General features: G+C 32.7%; 1 long non-coding RNA gene across 1 annotated transcript; it reads right to left on the bottom strand.

Moving 5' to 3' along the window:
• Positions 1-531: 531 nt before the first annotated feature.
• On the bottom strand, positions 532-10,968 carry LOC149945990 (uncharacterized). Its single transcript, XR_016480305.1, has 3 exons — positions 10,088-10,968; positions 1,388-1,841; positions 532-1,110 (listed from the first exon to the last, which is right to left on the bottom strand). It is a non-coding gene; the product is annotated as an uncharacterized LOC149945990 (long non-coding RNA).
• Between the last annotated feature and the right edge of the window lie 10,525 nt (positions 10,969-21,493).

The following is a 21,493-nucleotide window of genomic DNA, read 5'->3' as shown; positions in this document are numbered from 1 at the left end:
ATAACTTAAATCGTCTTTATTAATCAACTTATTTCCAACTAAACCAGAATCGACATTTACATTTAACTACTTAAAACAAACTTAAAAATAATATATGTAACTTCCTGACTACTAAAAACCAACTAATTACAAACTTAGCAAAAGAAGTATTTTCCTACCAACTGAATAACAACTCATTACCCCTTCAACTAGTAACTTGAAATATGCTGACAACTTGAGCCTACTTAATACCAAGTTAATATCAACTAATAATGTGTATACAAATTGAAATCCAACTTATTTTTTGGTAAGGGCAAAGAGATAACTAATGTAATGATGTGACTAAAATTGAAACGAATGATATGGTACAGATAATAAAGGATTAATATTGATTTTATACATGATTTGGTTCCATCATTAGTCATTAAAGATTTATAACTCCTAAATTTTTTGCACTTTTAATCTACATGGTTGTCCAGGTTGTTTTTGAGACTCAAAAAAAGAGAGTAACACAACTTCCATACCATAAAGAAACCTTTAAAACTGGCCACTTTCTATGATTACCCATACCAAAAAATAAGTTGGCTTTTAGTTTGTATTTAGTTGGTATACACATTTTAGTTGGTATTAAGTTGGTTTTAAGTTGTCAGCATTTTTCAATAAACTAGTTAAAGGGGTAATAAGTGGATATTAAGTTGGCAGTATGGTTTTAGTTGGTAATAAGTTGTTTTTATGTATGGTTTTAGTTGGTATTTGTCCCAAATACAAACTTAAAACCAAGTTCCTAGACCACTTAATTTTTGGTAAGGGTATGCTAGCGGATGACAAAGTGCACAGGATACCTCATTTCATTGTAAAAACGTGTATCACTACATCAAATGCATGGGTCCAAGGCAAAATGTTTTAATTTTTTCTAGTTCATTTTAAACTTTTGATTTTATCTAGCTCAATTAAAGAAAATATCTTTATTAACTAATAAACCAAACCATTGACATGTAAAAAAGTCATAATTGGGCTCTTATTTTATTCTTATCATATTTCTTAAGTAAAAATAATAGCTAATAAGAGCTCAAATCGCTAAACCACGCAATTTTTAAAGAAAAGTAGTACAGTCAGAAAGTCAACCCAGTCCTGGAATGAAAAATGCAGCCCAGTTAGCAGTGGTATTAACTGCATAATCAACAAAGTGTAAAAAGCACAACTGAAAAGTCAGTTCCGTCAAGTCTTGGCCCATTATTGCATTACAAGATCAAATTGTTATTATTAAATACAAATTAAACTAATAATTATTTACATAATAAATAAAACTGAATTATTGAAATAATTTATTTTAGAAAGCAAATTTTAAAGATATCGCAAACTTTTGACTGAAATAATCACGGCGGAACCTCTAAAAGGTTGTATGTACCTGTGAAAGTCTGCTTCAACTCTGGCGGTAAAATAGTATTCATCCACCTACGAAGGGAGAGCCATAGAAATAACACGTTTTTTGGCCAAGAGCAAGACTTTTGGTATTACGTCATATCCACTTTTGGTTGCATCAATTCGTGTCACTCTTAAATAAGAGTTTATTTTAATTATTTCTCATGGATATACGTCAAAAAAGTTAAACATTTCTCATATTCTTAAATGCAACTTAAAACAATGAAAGCTAAATACCAATGACTAAAAAAGGCTAAGTCTTCAACATCATAACCATAGGCGTATTCACACAACCAACAATTTTTGTCCAACATTTTGGGTGACAACAGCTTTAGAGTTCAAATTCTCAACCAACTTTACAAATTCCATAAAAAGCTGATGAGATTTCATGTGTTAACCTCCAAAGAAAATTACTCACAATTCTCAAATAAACACCTTAACTGCAAAAAAAAATACATCAATTTACATTAATACAAGTATAACTGGTTATCATTTAGTGTTGTTCCTTCCAAAATTTATTAATTAAAAGACACCCTTACCGAAAAATAAGTTGGTTTTATTAAGGTTTTAACCTGGTTTTCCTTAAATAAGAAGGTTATTATATAGTATTCACCTGGCACAACCTAACTTCATACTTTTTGAACTATTTGTTAATTGGTATTGAAATGGTATGAAGCTGAATTTTGATTTTTCCACAAAATCAACCTGGTTTATACCTAGAACTAAAATCATCCTTACCTAGCCAGATAAATCTTTAAATTTATTAGGTGGAACATTAATGGTTTTAACCTGGTTTAAAAACCATCCCATCAAGTTGATAGATTTCGACATGGTAATAACGTTTTTCAATTGGTTAATGATTTTAGGTCAGAAAATTACTGTATGAAACTAGTTTTTACGTAGTATTTGCACCTGGTAATTTAAAAATATTTTATGCCTGCTGATTGCAAGAAGGTATAAGCATATTGCAAATTAAAATTTTATTTTAAAAAATGCGTATATAATTAACTAAATTTAAAATGTTATTTAATAATAAATATTCCCAAATCGTATAATGTTAAAAAATAACTAATTTTCTAATAAAAAAAGCATGACATAATTAATTTATACATATACACTTGATTGATGGATTAAAATAAATTAAATTAATCTAGAGCCATATTAATTAATATTGCTCTAGCTTAATTTAATGAATTTTATTCAAAGTGTACGTATTAATTGCATTTTTATAGAAAATTAGTTTCTTAACATAAATACAATTTGGGAATATGAAAAATAAAATTTTAATTTATTAAAATTTTAATAATTATAATTATATGCATTTGATTTAAAGGAAGTTCATATTTTATTGATGGATAACTAAATACAATTAATTTGCTTCAATTAAATTGGCAGGCTCAACCAAAAACATTGTTCCCTCTTTTTCAGGAATTATAAAAAAACATGGTAAAAAATTCCAATTACCAGCAATATTGATTGCTTGTATTGTCAATTCGCTATCAATCTTTCTTATGTGATTTACAAAATATCTTTCCCTATTTGGACCATTTTGGAAAGGTGTTGACATTTTTAGTAGTTGGATTATTGCATAATATGCAATAACACATATGCAATTTGCACGACATGTACACTTGGGAATGTGTTTTACAAAATATTTAATTTTACCAAACACAATTTCATTTGGACTACTACACTTTACGTACATTGTGTTGCGTTTTTTGGATCTTACATATTGTTCGCTTTCAAGCACCACATTGTTAATTTTTAGTCGTTTGAAAACCTGAAAAATATTTATTTGATCCAAATGAGCAAGTAGTGCTTGGCGAACATAAAATGGTATATCATTAACAATTTTAGCTACACCTACAACTGAAACACATTCTTTAATTTGATCAGATAATTTGTGTCTTTTTCCTTTTGCTAACATCTTTTTGCAAAAATACTGGGAATCTGAGCCAATAGTTAATGTTTCATACCAAATTGGTATGCTGACAAAAGCAGATACAGAACATGCAATCTGCTTGTGGATAGACTGCGTTCCATGAAACATTTTGCTTAATTTTCCATTTAAATTCTCAAATTGGAAACATGAAGTTTCTAAAAGTGGACCTAAGGTAGAATATGTTTCGGACAAATGAAGCAGCCCATGAATGTTGGCTGACATATGTCGTCTACCATATAGCTGTTCAAAGTCTGAAACATATTCTATCAGTAGTGATTTGGCTATTTGCAATTCATCGATTGAGGCTCCGGACTTCCATAAAATATACATTGAAAACACTAGAAGTAAATGATGATTAAAATAAACTGGTGGCCATACATCGTGCAAGACAGGCACAGAATAGTATAACAAAAATAACATAAATTCGGAAGCTTTCCAGTATGGAATATCTTGGGTGAACCGAGGAAGACGTTGAACAAATGAAGGTGGATGAATGCAAAGCAATCTTTCGTCAATTAATGGCCTTATATTATGTAAAGAGTATGGTTGTGCAGAATACTGACTGTCTAGCAATAGTAAAAGAACTTTCTTGGTAACACCTAAAAATACAGCGTGCATGGCATCTACTGATGTTGATTTAATAATATCGGGAACCATTTTGTTTAAAATTGTGGGACCTTTAACCCCTAATAGAGACCTTCCCAAAACGTTTGTTTCTATACCCAAAGCTACAGTATCGTCATGAGTCCTTAGATTTGTAGCATGTTGATATGGATAAATGTGCACATGGGAGGTTTCTGTGATGAAATATGTTTCACCTTCTTGTGTACATGTAGAGCAACCAAATGCTCCATTATATTGAACCATATTTAATGCCATAGCTTTTGCTGGCAAGTCACAAGTTCCACATAGCACAAAACCTTGCATTATGAATGGTTCATTTTGATCTGGTGATCTGACTTCAAAACCATCAGAAAGCTTCTTGAAAGAATGGTGCATTGGTTTAAAAAAACTGTTAATAACTGGTTTTGTAACCCCAATCCATACACCTGCAACAATAACATTTTCTTGCCTAATTCTCTCCTTATAGGGGAGTTCATTGATAGCAAGGTATATTGGCCACATAGTTTTCTTTGAAGAGTTGAACAATTGAACCCCGTCTGTATTCCAAGTAAAGGAGATATTGTTTGGGTTTGAGAGTATTCCATTATTTACGTAATACTTTTGATATAAAGAACCATTGTAAATAGCAGAAATATTTCCATTGTCATCCTCCCGAAATCGATTCTGCAGCATATTATAAAAGTTTGGTCTTTCAAGCATTGCTCTAAGTTGATGTTGTATGGATAGGTCCATTTGATGACAAACATTGTAACAGGCCTAGTATGAAATTGGTATCAACCTGGTATATTACATGGTTATCAACCTGGTTTAGGTATAGTATAGGCCTGGAATGAACTGGGTATCAACCTGGTTTAGGTAGGGAATAGGCCTGGAATGAACTGGGTATCAACCTGGTTTTGGTAGGGTATAGGCCTGGAATAAACTGCGTATCAACCTGGTTTAGGTAGGGTATAGGCCTGGAATGAACTGGGTATAGGCCTGGAATAAACTGGGTATCAAACTAATTAATGATGAGTATAAGCCTAGTATAAATTTGGTATCAACCTGGTTTAAGACTAGTATTGACCTAGTTTAACTGGGTAGCGACCTTGTAATGTAAAGGTTATCAAATAGGTATTGACCTAGTTTTAAACCAAACTATTTTGTCAATATGGTATGAAGCTGGTTATGAAAGGTAGTATTTACATAGTATTATTATGGTACTTGAGACATATCCAAGGTTAAAACTAGGTACTAACCTAGTACATATAAAGAGCTATTTAAACCAGCTTATTTTTTGGTAAGGGCAAAGCCAAACAATATTAAAAAGTGAACAAGAAAAGTGTATTAAAAAGTAAAATTTATTTGTTTTAAATAAGTGTATTAGCACAATTAAGTAGCTAGTTTTATTTTAATTAATATCATTAGATTTAAATACTAAAACCCAAGCATCAACTACAAAAATCTGTCCATTCTTCAAGACATGGCCAACCAAAGCCTTTGTGAGGAGCTTAGATTGCAATCTATACTAAACTCATAACTTATACTCTAACAAATAAATATCAAATCAAACAAAAAATCTTATACTTCATCAATATTCACTAAAGAATTCAAAGTTCATAATGTATATTCTTTAATTCTACGCTCTATAAGCTCACATTTAATAAAATTAGTGATTTAAAATTTTATATCATAAAATGACTTCTACATTCAGCCAAGTTAAAATTCTGTTTTCCCGGTTCTTACAGAATTCCATAAAATCGGAGCACAATTGTTTAAGTAAATAGTAAAAATAAAAGGAATTGGATGAAGATGGAATTGGATGAAGACGGAATTTGTTTAAAATAAGAAAACGTAATTGAAGACAAACAGATGATCAGAGGATTTGAATATGAATTTAAGCAGCAGATAGTCTGAAATATTTTAGGCCCGCCAAATCCTTTTAGATCTTGTAAGCAAAAGAAAAAATTAAAAGTCCATCATCCATTTTTTTGCACAGTTTTTGGGACTTTGGGTACCGTTTTAGCTTTGAAAGTCAAATTATTATTCCATACTTTTATAAAATTTAATAATGAAAGAAATTTTAGATAAATTAAATATGTTTTGTTCTAGAAAGTTTTTCATAGCTCTAAATAGCATAGACTTGTGGGGTGGCGGAGTAGTTAGCACTTTCGCCTCGCAGCAAGAGGATCCGGGTTTGATACCAGTTTGTGGCTCTGGGTGAAAATTCAGAACAGCTCCTGCGTTGAGCTTGCAAGTTCTCTCCCCACTGGTTTAAGGGGTTTCCCCCCCGAGCTCTTCCGTTTCCCCTTCCATTAGAACTTGTTGAGGTTAACGGTAATAGTTAGTGCAGGGAGCTGTTGGCTCGTGTGGTATGAAGGGCTTGTCACCACCCTCCTACACATTGTAACATGGCCTTGGGCATTAGCCTAGTTGATGATGATTATTAAATTGGAGCAGAAGCTAAATTGTCAGGGTTGTTTAAATAGTGCTAAATTTCACAGTGAAATTCTTTAAAATAGTGCTAAATATGAGATAGAAATAGTTTAAATAGTGCTAAATATCACAGGGGAATTGTAAGGGTTGTTTTAACAGCGCTATATTTCAGAACGGAATAAGAAGTCCACTTTCTTTGCTCATGGAAACAAAAGAGATAAAGAGAGCTAAGAAGTTCTCGGAAATTAGAAAAAGACTTCATTATTTATTTGATAAACAAAATAAATAAATACCAATATCAATTTGAAATTGGCCATTTATAACTTTCAGAAAAGGATGGAAACCATGAAAGTAATCTGGTCTGTTGCCTGCTCTCTAGTATGAAGGACACATTTTCAGTATAATTTCCAATATCTACTATGTGTCAAAAATTAACACACCCCGATGTTATATGTTTGTATCCATACATTATAATATGGGTGATTATATACATGTAAGTTTACATGTATCAGTGTGTAGATAAAACTAGATATGTATGTAACTTCACATAATGATTATAATATTGGTGAATATATCAGAGGGGACGGTAGTCCCCATAGCAAGGTCCGGGAAAGTGACTAGCTTTTCGAGACCGAGCTAGTATTATCCCAAAGCAACTAAGTGCTGATTTCAGCCCCTTGAATCTCCTCAACCACTCAAGAGTAGCGAGACAAGAAATATACCATTGGAAAGACCAGGCGCATACGACAAACATACAATAAAACAATAAATGTAGCGCTGTTATGCTAATAATGCGACGTAGTTCAAAGATAGCCAAAATGTCAAAAAAAAAAAACTTTCATCTTCTTCTTGCAGATCGCTCTAGAGCAAAAAGTACTTATTTGATTTGCATAGAAATTGGTGACCACCTTCCACCTGCTTTCCCATTGTGGCATTCCAAAGGATAAGTCTCAGTGTCTAAGTGTCGTTGAGTTAATGAGGAAAAACTTTAGCCCTACCACAATATTTTATCAAATGTTTGAATTGCGTCCAATCAGAACCTGTTTGATTCCGTGGTTTCGTGTCTCCGCTATATCTACAAATGTATTATCTAACGATTTAGATCTATAGAAGGCTTCATCACTTTTCAATTTAATATACATTTTGATATAATAAGAACAGCTTGTCATAACTCCCACTATATTTATTTAGCTGAATAATTTGAATACATATTCAATATTATTTTTATTTAGCTGAATAATTTGAATACATATTCAATATTATTTTTATTTAGCTGAATAATTTGAATACATATTCAATATTATTTTTATTTAGCTGAATAATTTGAATATTCAATATTATTATTAAGACGTGCCAGGTAAGAAATTGTAAAATGGTTAGCATACTTTTGAATCTAAAATCATACAATTTTCCCCTACACGTTTTTTTAGGAGGGGGGCGGGTTAGCTTAAACTATCTATTGTCTCAAAATTATTTAATTTGGGATGTGAAAAATTTAGGATCAGATTTCCAAACCACAAAAAAAATTATCTCGCATTGTCTAATTCTTTTCTAGAGGTGCCAATTATGTTTTTGAGAGGTCTAGGTCCCAATTTCTCAAAGTGTTGGGATGATTGTTTGTAGTTTTAATGGGAATTTGTGTTTTTTACAAATAAATTTCCTGACACAAATATGCCTATAACTTTAGTATAATTTTAACTATAAATCTACCTGAGTGGTATAGTGGTTAAGGTGGGGTGGCAGAAGTGACGGCGATCCCGTGGGGGCTCTAGGGCTCAAGCCCCCAAAGGGAAAAACAAACAGGGCAGAGCCCCCACAGAAATAAAATTGAGAAGAATAGCAATCAGGGAAAAATTTATAATCTCACTGCCTTTATTTACTTCCGAAATCAGTCTTTTTACAGAAGTTAATTTGAGATTGCAGATGCGAGTAGCATTAAGATGATATAACCGTAAAATTGATTTCGATAGATTCGTCCAAACAAAATTACCTAAAATACCTTCGTAATGTATTTGCCCCAGAAAGGCTTCATTATCTATCCATGCACACAGATATTTTTCTAAAGATATTGACTTAACTTTTATTATCAATGTATTCATTGACGGATGAGATATTAGAAAGACTTTATTAAATATATATATATAGTACGAAAAAGTTTGAGCTGTACATTTTCTTGCTTAAGTTTTAAGTATATGGATTTTTAGATAAAAAATTAATTGCTTGTGCCTCCACAGAAATGTTTTCCGATCGCTGCCACTGGGTGGCAGAGTGGTTAATAGTTCTGGAACTACAAAAATGTATTAAATCTGGCCAAAAACCTTAAGGTTAAAATTCGCAAGGTCCTCTATTCTATTATTATATATGGGCCTGTTCATAACTCTTGGTAAAGGAAAGCCCACATATCACGCTACTTGACATCACATATGCTAGACCTTGCGCGACCTTTTTTTTCATGATTTGCAAGATCTATTTTAATCATGAAAAAAAAAGGACGCACAAGGTCTAGCGTATTTGATGACAAGTAGCGTGATATGCAGGCTTTTATTTACCAAGAGTAATAAATAAACAGGCCCATATAGAACTTGTCCATATGTCTAATTTAAGACCTTGCCCATGGTTTGATTTCAGTACGTTCATGGGCTGAGACATTAGGATGTAGTGTTGGGCAGAGGACCTTGCGAATTTTAACTTTACGGTTTTTGGCCAGATATATATATCTGGCCAAAAACCGTAAAGTTAAAATTCGCAAGGTCCTCTGCCCAACACTACATCCTAATATATATATATATATATTAATTATGTCAGCAGGCAAGCAGATATTTAGTATAATTTCTGCAGCCTCTCATATTTTGTTTATCATGGTAGCAAGAGATAATGCAGAGTTTGGAGCTACCTAAATTCGCAAGGTCCTCTGCCCAACACTACATCCTAATATATATATATATTAATTATGTCAGCAGGCAAGCAGATATTTAGTATAATTTCTGCAGCCTCTCATATTTTGTTTATCATGGTAGCAAGAGATAATGCAGAGTTTGGAGCTACCTAACTTATTGGTTATGGTAATTTTATATATCTAGTAGTTTTATTTATGTGTATGGGGTTCGAGATCCATCACGTCGAGACACATAATTAGTACCAAAAATTTAAATTACATAGCAATAACGAGAAATACAGAGTTCCTTCCAGAACTGGGAACTGAGGGCGATAGCTTTCAGGTGCTCCGGGAGATAATTTTAATCCAGGACAGATGAAGGGAGAAACGAGTGCTTCCGAGAAGCTAGGTAAAAGCCTGGCAAAACGAGGGATGTTGTCCAGCACCCTCTCGGGGTCTGTGCCGAGAAAAAATATCATGGGATAAGGGGACCAGAGCGCTGCACGTTTTGTGAATAACACTATTCATGGAGGGTGAGCCGCCTAACACGTCTACGAGCAGCAAGGGTAGTCCAGTTGAAATTTGTCAGGACTCGAGTCATGCTGAAGCTCCACGGGAAGCTCACATTTGTTATAATATGAATAAATATGCATGCTCACAAGGCGCAGGGCATGCCATTGGAATATTTCAAAAGAATGAATGTCGCATGTATTGTTGGGGGACCATACTGCCGAGCATTAAGTTTAGACCACTAGAGTTTTTTTGGCGAAGGAGCAATGCGCAAGGTGCATAAACCAAAGAGCTCTCGCAGCCTGAGAGGTAACTCAAACCTATGTGGGTGCTCCATTCCAGAGTGTCAGTGATGACCACTCCAAGGTAATGCTGAACGAGGGTCCATCAAGGGTGTAAATGGCATTAGTAACAGGACAGCCTTGTCAACGGAGAGACAGGACTGCACACTGGGAAGCGTTGAGTGGAAGCTTGCAAGCTATGCTCCAATTATGGATGCTATCCAGGTCATCAAAAAGGATAACCCCAAAAAAATACACATAAGTGGATAATAGGTGTAAATGTCATAACCTGATACTTTTACTTCAGGAATTTCCCTGGTTTTATGTTGAAACACACAGAAAACTATTATTTAAAATATGAATAGTTTTTGCAAAAAATCCCAAATAGGTCTCTAGCCATTGAAAGAAAGGATAGGTGGGTCTTTTCTGGAAGTGTTCTTAAAAAATTAAGTGAGCCATGTTACCTTCTTAGTGTACATAGAGTACACAAAATAGACATTTTACCATCTAAATTAGTCGTTTAAAGTTAACTTTAAAAATAAAATCGATTAATTACAGTAACAGTAAACAACAATAATTTTGGGCCTTGGCCTTATACACATGGCGCTGACTAAAACGACGAAATAATATCAAAATTAAACGAATTTATCACTGAAATATGGTCAATTATTATTAAAATACATGATTTATAATACCATTCCGTTTCCAAGATTAATTAGATTAAATATTACGCTTGAAAATAGGTTATAAAATCCTACTATGCCAAGAAAACGTCGTAGGCCGCTTTAAAATAAAATAGCAGACAACACTTACGACGAACTCTGCAGCCAAACAAAATCCATTCGTAATCCTTTACCCCTCCACAGCTTCCACAATACAAAATTGTAATCATGGTTAGGGTCTGATTTTCGGAACATTTCATTTCTCCGAAAAATATCTGAAGCCCTAGAAGGTAGCGGGCTATGTTCGAAGTGTTGGTATGCCACACCAAATACTTGAGGTTCTGTTCCCTTTAAAAAAAATATTCAGTAATCACAAGAAATAACAAATATTTAGTAGAGTTCACTAGGCGACTAAGCCTTGTATAGTTTAAGTAGAAATCGTTACGAGTATACATTTGCGGATATAACGGATACGCAAAACAACGAAAACAAACTTTTTTTATTTAGACAATACTCAAATACTGTAAAGCACATTTTAGTCCATAGGCGTGTGCCCGGGTAATGCCGGGTGGGCCGGGGCCCGTCATGAACAATATTTAAGGGGCGCAAAGTTAAAGTAAACTAGGGCCCCAAAAATAGGGGAAAGGTCGAAAAAACGTGTAATTTAAATTAAAATAATGCATGGAATTTTTCTTTGGCTACTCGGGCCACATTTACTCTGGTCATTCGCGCCTCTATTTTAGTCCTGTTCAAACACCTTCCTGTTTTCGTCGTGCTTTAGTGTGTTCAAATAGTATCGGAAATGTGTTATTTTTCGTTATCCCTCGAAATGAAGGCGAGCTTAACGGATTTTGAAGAATCTTTCTTCGTGAACCTCTGGGTAGCTCCGACTTTGTCGTTGAAACTTTTAGAGCGCTCTGCTTAACCTCTCTAATATTCTGCTTCAAACTTCTGAGTCATAGCGAGTTTTTAAGCTTGATTAATATGCACTAATTCATGTTATGATTATAACCTTAGTCAATCGTAAGCTTAGTTTAACGATTTGTATTTTAAGTTTGGAATTACTTGCAAAGGACTATTTGGCCCACTTTGGCCATCAGGCAAACCGTAAAAGAAAATAATATTAAAATAAGTACATTATCCTTTTCTGTCTGTATACATGACCAGAGTATGTATCGTTAAATAAAACGACAATGCGAACAAAACCAAATAAATGCTTACGTAAGCTCGGAAATATAACATTTGAAAGGTGATACAAATACAAAGTAAGAACTCTTTATAGACGACCCCTAATTGATCATTTAATTAACGAAAACTTGAGTAAGCTAAAATGAATAACGTTTATTAATTGAAATTATTTGATATATATATTTATATAGTAACATTTCGTTATATATGAACAACCCCTACATTTCTAGATAAATACCCGTACGTAAAATGTGTGTTTTTTTTAAATCGACTGACGAGGCCATGATGAAACGTTTACCTAAAATGTACAACAGGCAGACAATTAAAGAAAATAATGTTAAAATAGGTAAATTTTACCTTTTCGGTTTGTATGGAAAACCCCTTTGTATCGTGAAAAAAGACCGCAATCCGAACAAAGCCAAATAAACGCTACGTAAGCTCGGAAATATAATTTTTCGAATACAAGTACAAAGTAAGAAATGTTTATAGACGATCCCTAATTGATCACCGAATTAAGCGCCCAAATTTGATAGTTCAAGATACACTTGAATAAGCTAAAAAAATAATGGTAATTAATTGATAATTGATTAAAAATAATACATATAGTAACATATCGTTCTATATGAACAACCCCTACATTTCTAGATAAATACTCGTACGTAAAATGTGTTTTTTTTTAAATCGACGAACCAAGCCGTGATGAAAAGTTTATAATATTAACCAAAGTTCATCGAATTTTAATCAAGATTTGATCGGTTGGTTTTTTATCATCAATTGATCATATTTCGATCCAACCCTTTCTTAAGGATAACAGATTTTACCAACAGCGACAACTAAATCTTTAAAGATTACCCCCACTTGACTACATAAGAAAATGGAGAATTTCCACATTCAAAACACTTATTTCTAAATAAAATAAGCTGATATAGATAATTTTATCAAAATGTTTTGTAACCTTTTGGTCTATATGAACCGCCCCTGAATAATGGACAATGTCGAATGATAAACATTTAAAAATCTCGCGTATTACAGAAATTATGCCCCTTTTTGCTTATATTTAACAAGTTGGCAAGCCAAAATATACCTCTCCTCGGAAGAGATGACCCTTAATGATATATCACCGCAATTCAGAGTTATTTACTGAAAACGTAATCCTGGTTCGATCCCACCCGGTATAAAATTTTAATTATAATAAAAATAATTGAGATGAAACAACCGAAATTAATTTATTCAGAACATTATAAACTAAGTAGTTACAACAGTGAGTTAGACGTTCTAAAACAATGCACAATTGAGTTTAACCCTCTTAACAGTACAAGTTTATCCATTAATACGAAGCCAATTACAATGAAAGAAATATCTACAGAGGGTACTTGTTATTAGTTTTCTCACTTATGCAATACTTGACGCATCTTTAACGCTCATTTTATTTCAACACTCGCCCATGATGAAGATAACCTTGGTAGAACCGATACCCTTTCTTAGTTCTTCTTTAGATAAACCCTCATCTCCTGCCATCTAATATTCAAAATTTACTAACTCTTATTTAAAAAGCACTACACCAAATTCAATAAAACAAACCTCGTGGCATAAACCGCCCAAAAGTTCAACACAATCAACAAATTAAAATACAAAAGCCCAATCGACCAAATTTCGGAGCCAAAATTACCGATAGAAAAATTTATAATAACAACCCAATCAATCAGGCTTCAGAGCAAAAATAATTAATAGAAAAATAAAAAATAATAACCCAATCAGACTTCAGAGCAAAAATAACAAATAGAAAAATATAAAATAACTCAATCGATCAGTAGTTACAACAGTGAGTTAGACGTACTATAACAATGCACAATTGAATTAAACCCTTTTTACAGTACAAGTTTGTCAGTTGAATATAATACAAAGCAAATTTTAATGAAAGAAATAGCTACAGAGGGTATTATAACGACCGTTCGCTTTTTGGTTTATAATTGTAACGGATAATTTATCGAAATTTTGTTAAAAGAATATTCCCTAAGGCCGCGCGATAAATTTACGAGAATAATTTCCCGTCGCCGTTATATCGACAATTTAGTTGATTCGGGATTGCCAGAACTTTAATGTTGTGGGCGAGTGATTAGAAAATAAAATGGCAACCAGAATTATGCAAAATTATAAATGTTTATTTTTATTCAGAACAGTCTATGGAACGTTCTAGATTTAACTTTCATCAATAACCCAACAATATATATCCCTCCTACGTAATTGTACAGAACTGGTACTCAAGTGCCCAAGACTAGATTTGTCTTAGTTCATCGTGATTGAAAAATAAACCAAAACACACTTACACTTAAGTAAATATCATAAATTATACTGAGTAATTTTAACTAAGTTCAAACTACCTTACTATTAACTCTGGTCTTAATTAACAGCTGAGAGCTGTTCGCTACTAATTACTTCCAATCTACTTAATTAGCCTCACAGGTTGAGTTGATAATTTCAAGGGTATAATTAGGTTATTCCAATTCAAAAAATAAAAACAATCAATTTTATCTTACAGCTGATTTGAGTTAGTTCACAATTACTTTAACACTTTCAGTCTTAAACACGCACTGTTCATACACTTAAGTCCATTCACTCACGTTCCAAACGCGAAACACAATATAATAATAATAATAATCAGCTAGGCTAATACCCAAGGCACCACCTTAGGCCTAAGTCATCATGCGACTTTTGAAGCCCTTAATTCAGGTGGCCGGGTTGCAATGCGTAGGAGGGTGGTGGCAAGCCCTGCATGCCACGAGATCGAGCCAACAGCTCCCTACACTAACTATTACCGTTAACCCTTTTCTTGACCGAAGACCGAACATACTAATTAAAACCGCAAAGTTAGCTCATAACTTTTGACCGACACCAGGACCCCGTCCTGTAGTAGTTCGTCTGACAGCCAAGAACTAAGAAAAACTAGATCTTCCATATTGACGGCAACGGCTTTATAAACGTTTATTTGGTGTTTTTTAAACCCGTCAAGATTTGACTGAAGTTCGAAAAAAACTGCGCTATATTATTACTTTTATATAGTTTCCGCGGGAGTTTTGAATAATTATCCTTTTTCTAAGCATTATTAAAATGTAAAAAACCCGCCTTATCATAATGGTTTCTTTACTTTTTAAATTCCTAAAGGAAGTCAATGGCTCGGCGGTAAACTATCTGCATTGTAACGATGCGACCCGAGTTCAATTCCTGAACACGATCAAATAAATTGAAATACTCAGATATTTAATTAAATATATTATTAATATAATTTATAAATATTTAATTAAATATAAGATTAATATAATTTATTAATATTTAATTAAATATAAGATTAATATAATTTATTAATATTTAATTAAATATAAGATTAATATAATTTAAAAATATTTCATTAAATATAAGATTAATATTTATAAATATTTAAAATTATGTAGAATAAATTATAGTACCTAACGTTATAACTTTGTAAATGACATTCGCCAAAGCTGTTTTTTAGAAAAACACCGTAAATTAACAAGCGTTGGTGGCTGAGTGGTTCGAGTAAATCTCTGACACGAGGCAGACCCGGGTTCGATTCCCAGCCGGCGCCAAGAAATTGCAAAATGATACTAAGACGAATACCGTAAACAATTGGTGGAAACCCTGCCATTGGACGTTGAGAGGTTGCATAACACTCAGCATTCGGTCCGTCCCAAAGTCATTAAGTAGAAGCTGGAGAGAAAACGCCCGTACAAACACAACATACTCAACATCTACAACCATCATAACACAGACACACCACAATCTCTACACCCATAAAAGACATAACATGAACTCAACATACACAACCATCAAAACACAAACACAATAAACTCAACACTCACAACCGTCATAACACGAACTCAACATTCACAACTATACGCATAAATATTACAAAAACGTAATACACCAAACCGTCACGACGGTGAGCGAAAAAAAACCATCCAAACCGAACCGCAAATGAATCCGTTAACGCTCACCGTCACACAGTGGTTTTGCCAACCCTTCGAGAAACTGCGTACGCAATGATTAACCTTTGCACGGAAAATGCGAACGCGTTCGCAGGACAGACCCACAGACAGACAGACGGACACGGTGATTGTAATACCCCTCCAGGGTACAAAGTCCCCTCGGAGAGGTAAAAAGACCAACCAAACCAAACCCAACCGCAAATCAATCCGTTAACGCTCACCGTCACACGGTGGTTTTGCCAACCCTTCGAGAAACTGCGAACGCAGACATTTCGAGAAACTGCGTACGCTATGATTAACCTTTGCACGGATAATGCGAACGCGTTCGCATTATCCGTGCAAAGGTTAATCACAGACAGACAGACACACAGACAGACAGACACGGTGATTGTATAACCCCTCCTAGGGGACTTTGTCCCCTCGGAGAGGTAAAAATATCATGTAGCATGTTTTTCTTTAGAGACGACCCCTACTTTAATTTCCATAAAAACCGACGCTTCTAGTAGCCAGAAATAAAAAAAAAACATACATATATAATAAGCTGAAAGTAATAATAATCGTATTACGAATGCGGATTTCTGTATTTAGCATTAACATGTAAGCCCGACTTTCGGTGGCAAATAGCACGATACGCTCGATGAAGGCTTTTTACTACCGAAACGAAAAAACTACAGATTTAGGGTGGAAAATATCCTCCATCATTGGTGAGACTATTTGCCACCGAAAGTCGGGGATCGGTTCGTGTCGGTGGGAAATAGGTTTGGCCGCGCGGCTACGCTATTTCCCACCGAAAATCAAACACCCCCGATTTTCGGTGGCAAATAGACTCGATCGCGCGGCGGTTGCTATATGCCACCGAAATTCCCTTTCCGTGGCCAATAGTCGTAGCCGCGCGATCGAGACTATTTACCCCCGACTTTCGGTGGCAAATAGCAATGGCCGCGTGGTTGCGCTATTTACCCCCGATTTTCGGTGGTAAATAGATACAGGCTATTTACCACCGAAAATCGGGGATCAATAGCAACGGCCTATATTTTAACGTATTGAATGTAGAGTATAGATATTTTGTAGTATTTTTCTACCTTTATTAGCATTTCGGAAATATATTTTAACGTAACGAATGTAGAGTATAGAGATTGTTGTAGTATTTTTTTCCAACGTGACTACACGGGAAACGTATGTGTTATTCTGTTTATTTATCAAGCTGACTCTAAACATATGTTTTACTCTTTATTCTACGACGTTTTAACATACACCATTTCAATACATTCTTAACTTATTCCATATGCTATTTAAAACACATGAGATATAGATAACGAGGAAACAAGTTAACTCTGAACTTATATGTTTTACTCTACGGGAAGGATGTTTGTAAGTTTAATTTCATAATGGTTAATGTGTAGTTTTTTTCTACATTTTTAAATTTTGTAGTATTTCTTTATCTATTTGTGTATCGGAAATGTTTTTTAACGTATCGAACGTAGAGTATAGAGTTTTTTTTAGTATTTTTTGTCTATATTTGCGTATCGGAGTTGGATTTTGCCGTATTAAAAGTAGAAAAAGGAATTTTATAGTATTATTCTACCTATTAACATATCGGAAATGTATTTTATCATTAGAAGAAATTATGTTTAATTCAGAGAAAACGGCATGGTATTAGAAGATAAAACTTATTTTATACAAGACGTTTCGAGCCGAGGCTCTTCTTCAGTCGTTCGTTAGTTTTAATTAAAATTAAAACTAACGAACGACTGAAGAAGAGCCTCGGCTCGAAACGTCTTGTATAAAATAAGTTTTATCTTCTAAAATTAAAACTAACGAACGACTGAAGAAGAGCCTCGGCTCGAAACGTCTTGTATAAAATAAGTTTTATCTTCTAATACCATGCCGTTTTCTCTGAATTAAACATAATTTCTACTAATATTCACCATGGTAAATAATAAGTTTAATATATATGTATTTTATCATATTTAAAAAGGGATTTTAAATAGTAGTAATTTTCTATCTATATTTTCATATTGGAAATGTAGTTTACCGTATTAAAAGCAAAATAAAAGATGTATAAGAATTCATCTTTCTGACAAGGGTCTTACCAATCATACATACACCATCTAATATGGAATTTATGTTTAACAATTGGATGAATTTTATAGCATTATTCTACCTATTAACATATCGGAAATGTATTTTATCAAATTTAAAAAGGGATTTTAAATAGTAGTAATTTTCTATCTATATTTTCATATTGGAAATGTATTTTACCGTATTAAAAGCAAAATAAAAGATACATAAGAATTCATCTTTCTGACAAGGGTTTTACCAATCATACATACACCATCTAATATGGAATTTATGTTTAACAATTGGATGAATTTTATAGCATTATTCTACCTATTAACATATCGGAAATGTATTTTATCAAATTTAAAAAGGGATTTTAAATAGTAGTAATTTTGTATCTATATTTTCATATTGGAAATGTATTTTACCGTATTAAAAGCAAAATAAAAGATGCATAAGAATTCATCTTTCTGACAAGGGTCTTACCAATCATACATACACCATCTAATATGGAATTTATGTTTAACAATTGGATGAAGTCGTGTTTACAAAAGGTTCTTTTAAACGTAACTCAGTACATTAAATATTTGAATATCGGAATTGTATTTTGTTGTATTAAAAGTAAAGTTAAGATGTATTAATAGTATCTTTCTACCTATATTTACGATTGGAAAAGTATTTTAACGTATTGAACGCCAAGTTAATGTGTTTTTGTAGTATTATTTTTCCACCAATATTTGCGTATTGAAATCTATTTTAACGTAGAGTAAGAGGTATTTTGTATTTTACTACTGAACGTCAAGTATATATATATTTGTATATCGGAATGTAATTTAACGTATTCGTATACCCATTTGAATTGAGCAGCGTTACGTATGTATTAATTTACCAGGTCCTCATACGGAATCACATGTACAATTACAATACTTGAGAAAGATCCGTTTCTCATACTAAAACTTGAGATATTTATTTTAACAAAATGCTTGTGATGTTGGCTAAAGAGCCACTTCGGTATATATAAACTTAATGATATTAAATGGAGTTTATAATTAATTTGATTCTCTTTACCAAAACATTTGTGCCGTAGTAGAGAGAAGGGTCTTTCAGACGACCTTAATTTCTGAACTTTTTATATTCATTATGTTTTGCTTCTTATAACCATATGGATTTCAATACATTTGAAGAAGCGAGTAAAATAGTGGAAGAGTATAATGCAACGTGACTAGATGTGCAAGAAATAAGGAAGCATTTGGAAGAAATGGAAAAGCATATTGAAGAGTGGAAATTTAAGCTAGATGAAGCTAGTCAAAGAGAAATGGTACTGAGAAGTTAAAGATATAGAAACAGATATAAATGGATTGAAAATATTGCAAGAAAGTTGGAAGAGAGCAGAAAACTAGAAAGAAAAAGTGAAACACGCGAACTAGTTTAAACAGTCTCTCAGTTCTAAACGAAATCTAGAATAATTGACATCGTGAATCAGTACCATTAGAACTTTTTGTAATGTTGTATACCATTGACTGGCTTAACTCCTGTTATAATTGTGCGTTTTAATATTAACATAATAATAATAATATATCAATATTGAAATATTTATAGAAATAAAAGGTGACTATTGTAGAAAAAAGAGATCTTACTTAAAACATTTCTTAATTTCTTTATTAACTTAAAATATTATTTTGATTAACGTCTTAGTTTGTATATAGTTAGTGAACAATTCCTCGCTGGGTGAAATATTCTGTCTATAGCCAATTAGAGATAATTTCTGTACAAATTTACAATATTTAAAATTTTTAGGATTGCACTTCTTCTAGGGCAGCGGTTCCCATTTATTATTGGAATATTTATAGTAATAAAAGGTAACTATTCTTGAAAATAATTTCTTTATTGTCTTAAAATATTTACAATATTTACAAATTTTATTTTGTTTAACGTCTTTCATTTTTATAAATGTAATTGCTTGACTTAAATAAAGCCGGAAATTATTAGTTTCAAAATGATATTTACAAATAATATCCACACTAATTTTATTTTATTTTCATGTTTTTATAGTATCTTTCTGACTATATTTGTGTATAAGAAAACTTTACCATATTTAAAATATAGGTAAGTTGTTTTTGTCGTTTTTTGATACTTATATTTTTTATTATAAAATTTATTATATTTTATTTATATATTGGAATTGTATTTTACCATATTAAAAGTAGAAAAAGAGATTTTTTTTGCGATATGTTCCACCGATTTATATATCGGAAATAGATTTTATTGGATTTAAAGTAGAGTAAATATGTTTCTTGTGTGCAGGCTTAGGTTACTATTCTTGTTTGCACTTCAAAAAATATTTACGAATAAATGATATTAAAATAAACTTTGTCGCCCGGGTTAGAAAATATTAATCGAGAAAACTTCTACTTATACGTACTATGGGTAACGTGAATGACAGAATCTCTAAAAACGGGGAAATTTTTTCTCATTCTTCGAAAACATGTCAATCAACTAACACCACACGTGCGATTTCAGAGAGAATAAAATGTTATTTCCAAATAAACAAAAAAATATTGTTACGCTAAATTTTTTAAATATAAGAATTATTTTATATAAATATTCTGTACATGAAATATAAGAATTATTTTATAGTATATAATTCGGGATATCTTAAGAACCTTCGCGTTATTTTCAATGGGAAATACTATTTTCAACGGTAAATTGTGCAACATGGACTACTTGGGGAAATCGGGGATCTAACTCCACTGTGTTGCGACACCTTACGCCGGTTTTTCCGAGACTCACTGACCATGTCAAAGTTTAGGTATACGTAAGCTTAACAAAATGAGAGTTTAGAAAAACTATGTATCCAAAAATTGCATCATGTTGTAATAGGTATACTGGACAGTATAAAAAGGGTCAGAATGTAATGTTAGGACACATTCGACCTCTAGATGTTTTCCTTTACAATTTGCTCTGCTGTTTTCAACCACAAGCCAAGTCTAGTTAATTCTATGAACGGTAATATAAATTTATCATGTTCCGTTTGCGTAGTCTTTTAAGCGAAATGATAATTGGGTTGGAGGAGTGGTAAAATTACGGTTCTTCGTTTTTCCAACTGCTTTTCTGCCGAAAATGGACCAAAATGGACCAAAAATACCCTAAAAGCGACCAAAGTCACCGTGACTCTTTTATCACTATCTCTCCGGTACGTCCATTCAGAAATTCGAAGTCAATAACAATAGATTTTTTATTCATATAAAAATAAATTTAAGTACATTCACTCAAGTACGTTTTCGGAAAATATAATCTCTAAATGAAAATATATTTACGTATATTTGGTTGGTTCCATCTTTAATTGAATTTGAATGTTTTGTCGATCATGATTTCTCGGCTATTGATACTATAACATTGCACAAGAATTAGTAACAATGTAAACACTGTAACGGAGAATCACACAGCCTCCTTGTAACCTCTTTGCCATTTAAATAATACTGGCGAAATTTACGGTTAAAATTTTAATTTAATTTGCAAATTAAAATAAT

The sequence above is a fragment of the Leiobunum rupestre genome, chromosome 4 (assembly GCF_980474605.1).
Source record: "Leiobunum rupestre chromosome 4, qqLeiRupe1.1.hap1, whole genome shotgun sequence".
NCBI classification, from domain to species: domain Eukaryota; kingdom Metazoa; phylum Arthropoda; class Arachnida; order Opiliones; family Sclerosomatidae; genus Leiobunum; species Leiobunum rupestre.
This window is presented reverse-complemented; position numbering and strand designations above follow the sequence as displayed.